We start from the raw sequence: 10,325 nt of genomic DNA on the forward strand, positions 1-10,325 counted from the left end.
GGTTGGATTGTACCTGAGACAGTGAAGGCTGGTAGTCTCAGGCAAGGGAAATAGTAAATACAAGTTTCTGGTAGACGTGAATGCAGGTAGCCAGTTTGATTCATGGGGCGCTCCCCCTGCCCATTTGCTTTGTATGTAGAGTTGTTTTGAAATATTAAATATATTTGCTTTGACTTTTATCTCTTGCTTTCCTAATTTTGTATTTATCCTTTGAATAAATTGTAAACTGAATATTGAATTTACTTTTACTTCTGCTATATAGAAACCTAAGAACTGTGGGAAATCCGTGTAAGATTTTTATCTCATGTTCTTGGTTATTAACTTGGACCCATGTGTTGTTACTAAAATTCAAAGTATTTCTTTGTTTGAAAGAAACGAATTAACTTTAAAACTTCTTAATCTGGGCGCCTGGGTGGCTCAGTGGGTTAAGTGGGTCATGCCTTCAGCTCAGGTCATGATCTCAGGGTCCTGGGATCGAGCCCCTCATTGGGCTCTCTGCTTAGCGGGGAGCCTGCTTCCCCCCTCTCTCTCTGCCTGCCTCTCCACCTACTTGTGATCTCTCTCTCGTCAAATAAATAAATAGAATCTTTTTAAAAAAACCAACTTCCTAATATGTAGGGTTTTTGCGTTTTTTGTTGTTTTTATTTTTGTTTTTTTGTGTTTGAAGTGAAATGGCCTCTGAACGCAGAATTGACTTTACTGACACAATGTTAGTAACTTCAGTGCTTTGAGTTATTTTCTCAGCAGACATATTTGTGTAAATTTGTTTGTGAATGCCTGATTGCAAGAGTGAAGGAGCTCCCCAGAACAGACAAAAGCCAGCTGACTTGTAGACACGTTGTTCTCTTCAACTTGGCCTTCCTGACGGGTGACATTCCTACGTTAATGGTCCTCAGTTCCTTTGGGTTCAATATACTGAAACTAAGGAAGGGCAGCTCTGAGAATGTTGATATCCTATCAGAAGATAATGCTAATTTTTTAGGTTATTTTTTATTTTATTTATTTTTAAAGATTTTATTTTTAAGTAATCTCTACACCCCAGATGGGGCTTGAACTCATGACCCTGAGATCAGGAGTTGTATCCTCCACCAACTGAGTCAGCCAGGTGCCCCTAAAGTTATTTTTTAAATTCAAGAATTTATTTTGTAAATACTGTCATGGCTTGGCTTATGCCCGAATAGGATGCCTCAAAACTTGGATCATTGTTTAAATGGACAATCCTTCGCAAAATGTAACAGTCAGTTCTTGCTTTTCCCTTCTTACCTTGAGCTGCCCAGTATCCTGGGTACTCTTGGTCCATAGATATGAGAAGGACTTGTGGACTAATGGGCTCTGCTTAAATGATACATATATTTCTCATTGCCTAAACAGTGTCTTTGCCAGGGGAGTTCCTTAATAAAATGCTTGCTGACCTTAAGTTACACTCTAAATAGCATTTTTATTTCTAATTTTTTCTTTCAGTGCCTTTACTTGCTGAGTTAGAGTTTGATCAAGAAATCATAAATCACTACCAGCTGGCATTTCTAGTAAGAAAGGATTTAACATGGGGGAACTGGGCTTACACAGCCATTAGAAGGCCTGGGGAAAGGCAGGGAAGGGAGGGAGGGAGGGAGGGAGAACTGTGCCACCTGCCAGCGTAGGAATTGCAAGGAGCCACTACTGTCGGGGTCTCAGCTGCCAGAGCACCAGGGTGGGCCACTGCCAGAAGATGCGTGGAAGCTGCTGGCAAATCCCACATTAGCTGCCTGAGGCCCATTAACCTGTTTGCAGTTTACCACTGGAGAATACTTATTTCTATTTCTCTTCTCCAAATTCTGTACACATGACTCTCACTGGTGAAATCTAATTGGATCTCTGTGGCTAAGTATCCAGCGGAAGGGAGATATTGTACAGTGCAATTCACCGTTTGGATTACCCAGCATCTCTACTCACCCTTGTCTCTGTATTTAAATTTCCAAAGAAGAGCAAGAAGAATACCATGGTTCTACTTGACATGCTGCCACTATCCCTCTTGGAATAAAGACACACTCTTCCCAAGAAGAGAAGAAATAGTTCACAAATTTCTCCCCCAAGAAGTGATGTTCGCTTTTCTCCCTTAGTCACAGTCCCTCTTCATATAAAAGTTAAAAAGTCTGGGGCACCTGGTGGCTCAGTTGGTTGAGCGTCTGTCTTCGGCTCAGGTCATGATCCCAGAGTCCTGGGATCCAGCCCACCATTGGGCTCCCTGCTCAGTGGGGAGTCTGCTTCTCCCTCTCTGCCCCTCCTCCCTGCTCATGCTCTCTGTCACAAATAAAAAAATTTTCTTAAAAGTTCATATAGTCAAGTAGAATCATTGGAAGGGGGGAGAGGACAAAGTTGATTATATAAATGAATATATATCAAGAAAAGACAACATACTAAGCGCTCATTTGTGCTAGTACATAGTTTATATAAATCTCTACAAGTACACATACAGATATATACATTTTCTCTTCCATTACCCATTTCGTGTTCCCTTTGCCCTCAGCAAGCACCCAGGTTGTGGTGACTCTTGGCCAGAACTTTTTGCTTCTCTCTCTCAGCTAGGTTGGGACCCTCCCTCTCATCTCCATTCTTGTACCTAAATTGGGGACCCATATATGTAGAGTGGCAGCAGGAATTTCTGTCAATATTGTAGATGAGGTAGCAAGAGGAAATTCCCGAGATAGAAAAGTTAATGCTGGATAGAAAAGGCAAAAGAAAAGGCAAAAATAATTCTCCAAAACAAAAAGTAAGCATTACTTGGAGAAATACTGAAGCTGAGGGAAGCTCTTGAGGGGGCATCTGTTGGTCTCCCAGAGGCTAGAGCTTTTCAGTGCTAATGGGCTGCACTTGGGGGCCAGGAGACAAAGCCACAGTCTGAAGTAAGCGGGGTGGGGGGACGGGGACATTCTTGGCCAAAGAGTAACCCAGGAATTATGTCAGAGAGGGTAATGATGAGGGAAAAGGCAGGCAGGCCTCAGCCTTGGTTGTGGATGGGGGAATGAGTCTCCCACGGGAATTCCTTACCACAGCTAGACCCCAGGCAGGGTTTGTGTCAGATGTTGGCCATACCTATTTGTCCTAAAAAACCTCAGAGAGGTTATTCACAATGACCCTGAGTTGACAGAGCCCTCAGGCACCTGGCAGAAGCAAACCTGAATGTTCTGGAGCAACGAACTTTCACTATAAGCCTCAAAGCCTCTCCCTCAGTATGTCAAAAAATAAGCTCAAAATGCAAAGGCACAAACATCTATCCTCGCTGAGAGGGAAAAAAATGGCAAATGACAGAATCCAGTTCATAAAGACTATTCTCAGTGGGAGAGAGACTTGAGGCAGAAGAAGCCATTCGGCATTTTGACCACAGAGGCAGATGTGGGAATGGTACAGCCACCAGAAGCTGAAGAGATAGGAAATGTATTTTTCCCTAGAGTCTCCAGGGGAAATGTGTTCCTACCAACACCTTGATTTCAACTCTATGATACCAATTTTGGTCATCTGGCCTCCAGAACTGAGAGAGAATAAATCTCTGCTCTTTTAAATCACCATATTCTTGGTAAATGATTACAGCAGCTACAAGGAAATGGATTCAGAGAACTTGCACATCTTTTGTTGTATTTATCCCTAGGTACTTGATAACTTTTGTTCTTATGTTTTTTTTTTTAATTACACAAAAAATATTTACATTTTCTAGCTTTTTTTTTTTTATATAGAAAATACAATGAAATTCTGTATGTTGACTTTGGTTTGCTGTAACTTTGCTAAATTCACTTATTTCTAGTGGATATTTTCTATGTGCAGTCTTATGTTACCTGTGAATAACTGGGTTTGTTTCTTCCCTACTGATCCTTACACATTAAAAAAAATTTTGCCTTGCTCTGCTGCCCAGGACAGCCAGTACAATTTGAATAGAAATGGTAAATGGGAACTTCCTTGTTTGCCCTTCTAATCTCAAAGGAAAAATTTCAACATTTTACCATTTATATTTGCTGTAGATTTTTATAGACACCCTTTATCAGGTTAAGGAAGTTTTTTGTTGTTGTTTGTTTTGTTTTGTTTTTCCTATTCTTAGTTTGCTAAGAGTTTGTCTGTCTTTAGTTCTATATGGCTGCTTAGGTTTTATCAAAAGCTTCTACTGACATCACATTATTTTCCTCCTTTAATCTGTTAATGAACTGGGTTACGTTGCCTTCCTAGAAGAAATTCAGTCTGGCATTTTGAGGCTTTAAATTGCTCTCCAAATTGCTTTATGTTGTGATGTGTCATATTTGGGTTACTCAAGTGCAAGATACATTTTAATTTCCATTATGAGTTCTTTGACTCAGGGGTTACTTAGGTGTGTTTCTTAATTTTCAAACATACCATTCTAGTTACCCTTTGGTTACTGGTATCTAACATGGTCAGAGAACATGCTCTGAACTACTTTACTTTCTTGAGTACTTGCTTTTAGTCTGGTATATGGTCAGTTTTTTCCAGGTGTTCTGTGTGTGCTTGAATTTAGCGTATGTCCGATGCTGTGGCTGGAACGGTCTTCGAATAGGCCCATTAGGGTCATTTGTCGGTTGGGTTGGTCAGATCTTCTCTACCCCGGTTGGTGGTTTGGTTTGGTGGTTTACTCAGTTCCTGAGATGGGCGTGTTAACATCTACGTTGGTGGAATTCTCTCACCTCTTCTCATGCAGCCGCTTTATAGATTTCTTCTCGCATACTTGCTTTACGTATTCCGATGTTATAATGAGATGAATGCACATTGAAAGCTGTTGTTGATGAATTGAAAATGTTTCTTATGAAAGAACCCTCTTTATTCTCTAGTTATAAACTTTTACTTTAAAATTCAGCTTGTCGGGTCGCCTGGGTGATTGCGTTGGTTAAGTGACCGACTCTTGGTTTCAGCGGAGGTGGTGATCTCAGGGTCGTGAGATTGAGCCCCGCCGGCATCAGGCTCTGCACTTCTCAGGGAGTCTGCTTGGGGACTCTCTCTTCCTCTCTCTCTCCCTCTGCTCCTCTCCTCCCCTCTGCTCTCTCACTAAAATAAATAAATAAATCTTTTTGGGGCGCCTGGGTGGCTCAGTGGTTTAAGCCGCTGCCTTCGGCTCGGGTCATGATCTCGGGGTCCTGGGATCGAGTCCCACATCCGGCTCGCTGCTCGGCAGGGAGCCTGCGTCCTCTCACTCTCTCTGCCTGCCTCTCTGCCTACTTGTGATTTCTCTCTGTCAAATAAATAAAATCTTTAAAAAAATTAAATCTTTTTATTTATTTTTAAAAAATGAAATAAAATTCAGCTTGTCACCTAGTAATTTAGTCACACCAACTTTCTTCTGGTTAATATTTGCATGATACATATTTTTCATCTTTTGATTTTCAACCTTTATGTAACCTTATGTTTTAGATTAAACCTTATGAACAGCATATTATTGGAGTTTTAAAAATCCACTTTGAAATGTTTGTCTTTTCAATAGTGCGTTTAGTTAATTTACATTTAGAAACATACCTCAGTTCCATGTCTATCATTTTATTTTGTGCTTTGTTTTTGACCTGCCAGTCCTGTTTGGTTTCTCGCTCCCCCTCTCTCTTTCTTTCTCTTTCTGTATCTTCTTGGATTAAATATTTTTTCATTGTCCCATTTTTTCACTTCTGTTTGTTTGGATGTTACAGTCTGTTTTTGTTCTTTTAGGGGTTACTGTAGAAATTACAATATTCATTTATTAGGCATCAAATTCTAAAGTTAACCTATGTTGTTATCCTGGAAGGACAATTTTAACTTCATCTCCCTCCTCTTAATATATGTTAACATGTAATTTTTAACATAGATTTTAATTATATTTTTATTTAACCTCATAAGACCTTATTATTTTATACAATGTTCATTTAGATTTATGCTCATTATAATGTTCACAGCTGTTTCTCTCTCTTTTTTTTTAAGATTTTATTTATTTATTGACAGAGACACAGCAAGAGAGGGAACATAAGCAGAGGGAGTGGGAGAGGGAGAAGCAGGCTTCCCGCTGAGCAGGGAACCCAATGTAGGGCTCAATTCCAGGACCCTGGGATCATGACCTGAGCAGAAGGCAGATGCTTAACAACTGAGCCACTCAAGCGCCCCAGCTGTTTTTCTCTTTATATTTATGGGCCAACCCACTTAAGTCTACTGTTTGGACCGTGGTATGGGAAGGAGCACAGTGTGCCCTGCAGATAGGACTCTGAGTGAAATAAGAAGAGGAAAAGTACCTTGCGTACTGTGGTATTGTGGTTTATAACACGAGACATATATCTGATTGTTCGTCCAGTTTCTGGCATAGAGCTCCTAAAATTCTTGGAATTTCCTAAGTGATAAGTGTCCTAAAAGTGTTGTTTCTTATGTTCTTGAGGTAACTTTTGGAAATCCCCCTGGTCACCCAAGGATAGGGGCTGGTTCCCAGCGGAAACGACCATGTGTTTAGATGGTTGGAACTTTGAGTTCCATGCCTTGATTTCTGGGAGGGGAAAGGGGCTGCAGGCTGAGCCAGTCACCATGGCTAATGAATTATCCGTGCCTTTGTGATGAAGCCTCCATAAAAACACAAAAGGATGGGGTTCGGAGACCATCCGGGTTGGCACACACAGGGAGGTGCAGGGAGGGTGGCGTGCCCTGAGAGGGCAGGGAAGCTGCGGGCCCCTTCCGACAGACATACTTGCCCTATGTCCAGATCGCTTTAGCTGCCTGTTGATTCATATCCTTTAATATCATTTGTCATAAACTGGCTCTCTAGTGAGTATATGGGTTTCCTGGGTTCTTTGAGCTGGTCTAGCAAATTAATTAAACCCAAGGAGGGGGTTGCAGGAACCTCTGATTACAGTCTAGTCAGAAGTGCAGGTTAGAGCCTCGGCTTGCTCTGTTACGTGAAGTGGGGTCAGTCTTGTGGGACGAGTGTCTTTCCATGCGGAATCTGATGCTGTCTCTGGGTAGATAGCATTGGAAATGAGTTAACTGCAGGGCACCTGGGTGGCTCAGTTGGTTAAGTGTCTGCCTTTGGCTCAGGTCATGATCCTGGAGTCCTGGGATGGAGCCCTTGTTAGGCTCCTTGCTCAGCAGGGGAGTCTGCTTCTCCCTCTGACCCTCCCCCATCTCATGCTCTCTCTCTGCCTCTCAAATTAATAAGTAAAATCTTTTTTTAAAGAAATTGAGTTAATTGGTGGTGTGGGGAATCCCCCCACCCTTCCAAACACATTGGAATTGGTATCAAATCATTAATATAGTTCAAGTATTTAGTACACTTTGAAGAAAGTAATGATGCAAAAGGCCTGGTTTATGCAGAAAGTTATTCAGCTTCTCTTCCTGCTCCTCAGTTGGTGCTAGAACTAAGCAGAGGCATCATTTTCTTGGTGTGATGCCTGGATTGAAACACACCAGGGGAGGCCAATTTGCCATTCTCTAAAAGTCACTTTTGGCTCCCGCCTACCCTGGGTTGAGTTGGAAATATGTAAATTGAAGCCCAAGTTGAGAATGAACTGGAGCCTTGAAGCTCTTAAACACTTATTACTTGAGAGAATGTGTATGAAAGGACTTTTAATCCTGTAATATGTGTAACACATGTAATATATGTAGCATATGGAAGATAGAACTTACCAGAAATGTGAATGGGAAGTAGGTAGTCGAGAGAGAAAGCACTTCATATTCTATATTAAGAACTTTAAAAAGTAAGTAAAAACTGTAACAAGCCAAGTTAAAAAGAAAGAAAGAAACCCAAAATTTGACCAACTTTAGTTAATAACTTTAACTCGATTTATTGCAAAATCACTGTATCTCTGCAGGTCTGATTTCCCTGGGTATCTCGAGGAGAACATTTTGGGTCAAAGCCATACTTGATGCTCAGCCATAAGTCTCATGCTTAAAAATTAATAAAGTTCTTGGGGAACCCTCTTACACTGTTGGTGGGAATGCAAGTTGGTGCAGCCACTCTGGAGAACAGTGTGGAGATTCCTCAAGAAATTAAAAATAGGGCTTCCCTATGACCCTGCAATTGCACTACTGGGTATTTACCTTAAAGATACAGATGGAGTGAAAAGAAGGACCATCTGTACCCCAATGTTTATTGCAGCAATGGCCACGGTCGCCAAACTGTGGAAAGAACCAAGATGCCCTTCAACGGACGAATGGATAAGGAAGATGTGGTACATATACACGATGGAGTATTATGCCTCCATCAGAAAGGATGAATACCCAACTTTTGTAGCAACATAGACGGGACTGGAAGAGATTATGCTGAGCGAAATAAGTTAAGCAGAGAGAGTCAAGTATCATATGGTTTCACTTATTTGTGGAGCATAACAAAGAACATGGAGGACATGGGGAGATGGAGAGGAGAGGGAGTTGTGGGAAACTGGAAGGGGAGGTGAACCATGAGAGACTATGGACTCTGAAAAACAACCTGAGGGTTTTGAAGGGGCGGGGGGTGGGAGGTTGGGGAAGCAGGTGGTGGGTAATAGAAAGGGCACGTACTGCATGGAGCACTGGGTGTGGTGCAAAAACAATGAGTACTGTTATGCTGAAAATAAATTAATTTAAAAAATTAATAAAGTTCTTGATTCCAGTTAATTTTATTTCTTTCTCTTAATGCTCCTGTCCTTTTGGAAATTGGAATGTAGAATGCAATGTGGCAAATGTTAAGTAGTGGGAAAAGCTGTTGGAAAATGATCTGATGTCAATTTACTTCTCTTGTTGGAACAGAGCAATCCTTTCCCCAGTGCTTGAGCCTAGATCCTCTGGCAGCAGACAAGAGGGTGGCTGTCGCTGCTGCATTCAGTAATGCCCGGTCTTGGATGGATGAGGGATCCCCACTTAGGTATAAGGGGGTCAGACTTGTTTGGACATGCCTGAAGGAGTGGGTGAACTTGAACCTGAACTTGGGTGAAGGCCTGTATAGTCTCCTGTAGATTAGACAGGATGATTTGGAGCTTAGCTGCTGGAAAAGAGCCAACACCCCCCCTCCCCGCCTTGGATATGAGCTTGGGTTCTTTGGGATAGCAGTGGCATCTTCCGCTAAAAGTGTCAAGGAGACCATGGGTATGCAGTCTGGTTTTGGGCGCATTCACTGAGCAGAACACAAGGGAAAAATAAGGGCTTCTCCAGAGCTTTACCGCACACCACCAAATGGCCTGGCTGCTGGGCAGGGTGTAGAGGTGACAAGGGGCACTGTGTCTAGCGGTGGGTCTGTTCAATGCACACGACACCCCTTACTCAGCAACACTTCCGCGGAGGCCAGTGTCCCCCGGGGAGCAGGTGGGCGACAAACCCAGGGCCAGTGTGGGTTCCTGCTGGCCATATGTTGAGGTTCTTTCATTGGCCCGGCAGGCCTGTGGGGCCCAAGGAAACTTGGGTTGCATAAAAAAGGAAAAGCATACTGTAGTTGGCAAACAAAATGTGTCTTTGTGTGTGAGACTCTGTGTGTGAGAAATGAGCTTTCATTTAGAAGCTTTGGCAGTAGCTTCGACCGGTTCCCCAGCACTTTTCAAATGATATTTTCTGAGCCTGGAAACCAAGCAGGCAGATCATGGAATTTTGGCTGGGGATGTTTTTTAAAAAATGTAGGCTAGCAGCGAGAAAGGAGGCGGGAATTTGGCGGGGAGGCCTCTCTGGGCTGCAGAGCAAACCGAGGGGGTTACCATGGTGGTGCTTCCACTGTTTATATAAACAAAGGTTTTTCCTGACAAACATACTTCATATTTAATAATCCTCAACCCACAGGGGCTTCTGCTCTGTGTGTGTAGCTAGTTCATGCCATTTGGACTGGGGCAGGATTTCATTATTGTGTGTGGGTTTTTTGAGGCTCCCAATACACTTCAAAATTAGTGTTAAGTACTGAAATTTGAAGTCCAAGGGTGAGATGTGTTTAGTGATTGGAAGAGAGAGTGACCTGCCATATGAAAGGTCAAAACAGACCTTCCATGATCTAAAGTCTATTGGACCAGCCTCCATGGAGCATTCAGAACAGACCTGTACTCCAACCATCTAATTTCTTCATCTCTCTTAAGAGCGCTGGTGCCCCTGCCCAGTCAGTCACACTTCACCTTGCCATTGCCTGAGATGTTGCCCTCTTGTTAGCACTTATCCAATTATTTTGAAGTCTTTTTTTTTAATAGACTTTATTTATTTGACAGAAAGAGATCACAAGTAGGCAGAGAAGCAGGCAGAGAGAGAAGAGGAAGCAGGCTCCCTGCTGAGCAGAGAGCCCCGATGTGGGGCTTGATCCCAGGACTCCAGGATCATGGAGATCATGGAGATCCAAAGGCAGAGGCTTTAACCCACTGAGCCGTCGAGGCACCCCTCATTTTGAAGTCTTAACAAGCTCT

The sequence above is a fragment of the Meles meles genome, chromosome 15, assembly GCF_922984935.1.
Source record: "Meles meles chromosome 15, mMelMel3.1 paternal haplotype, whole genome shotgun sequence".
Lineage (NCBI taxonomy): Eukaryota > Metazoa > Chordata > Mammalia > Carnivora > Mustelidae > Meles > Meles meles.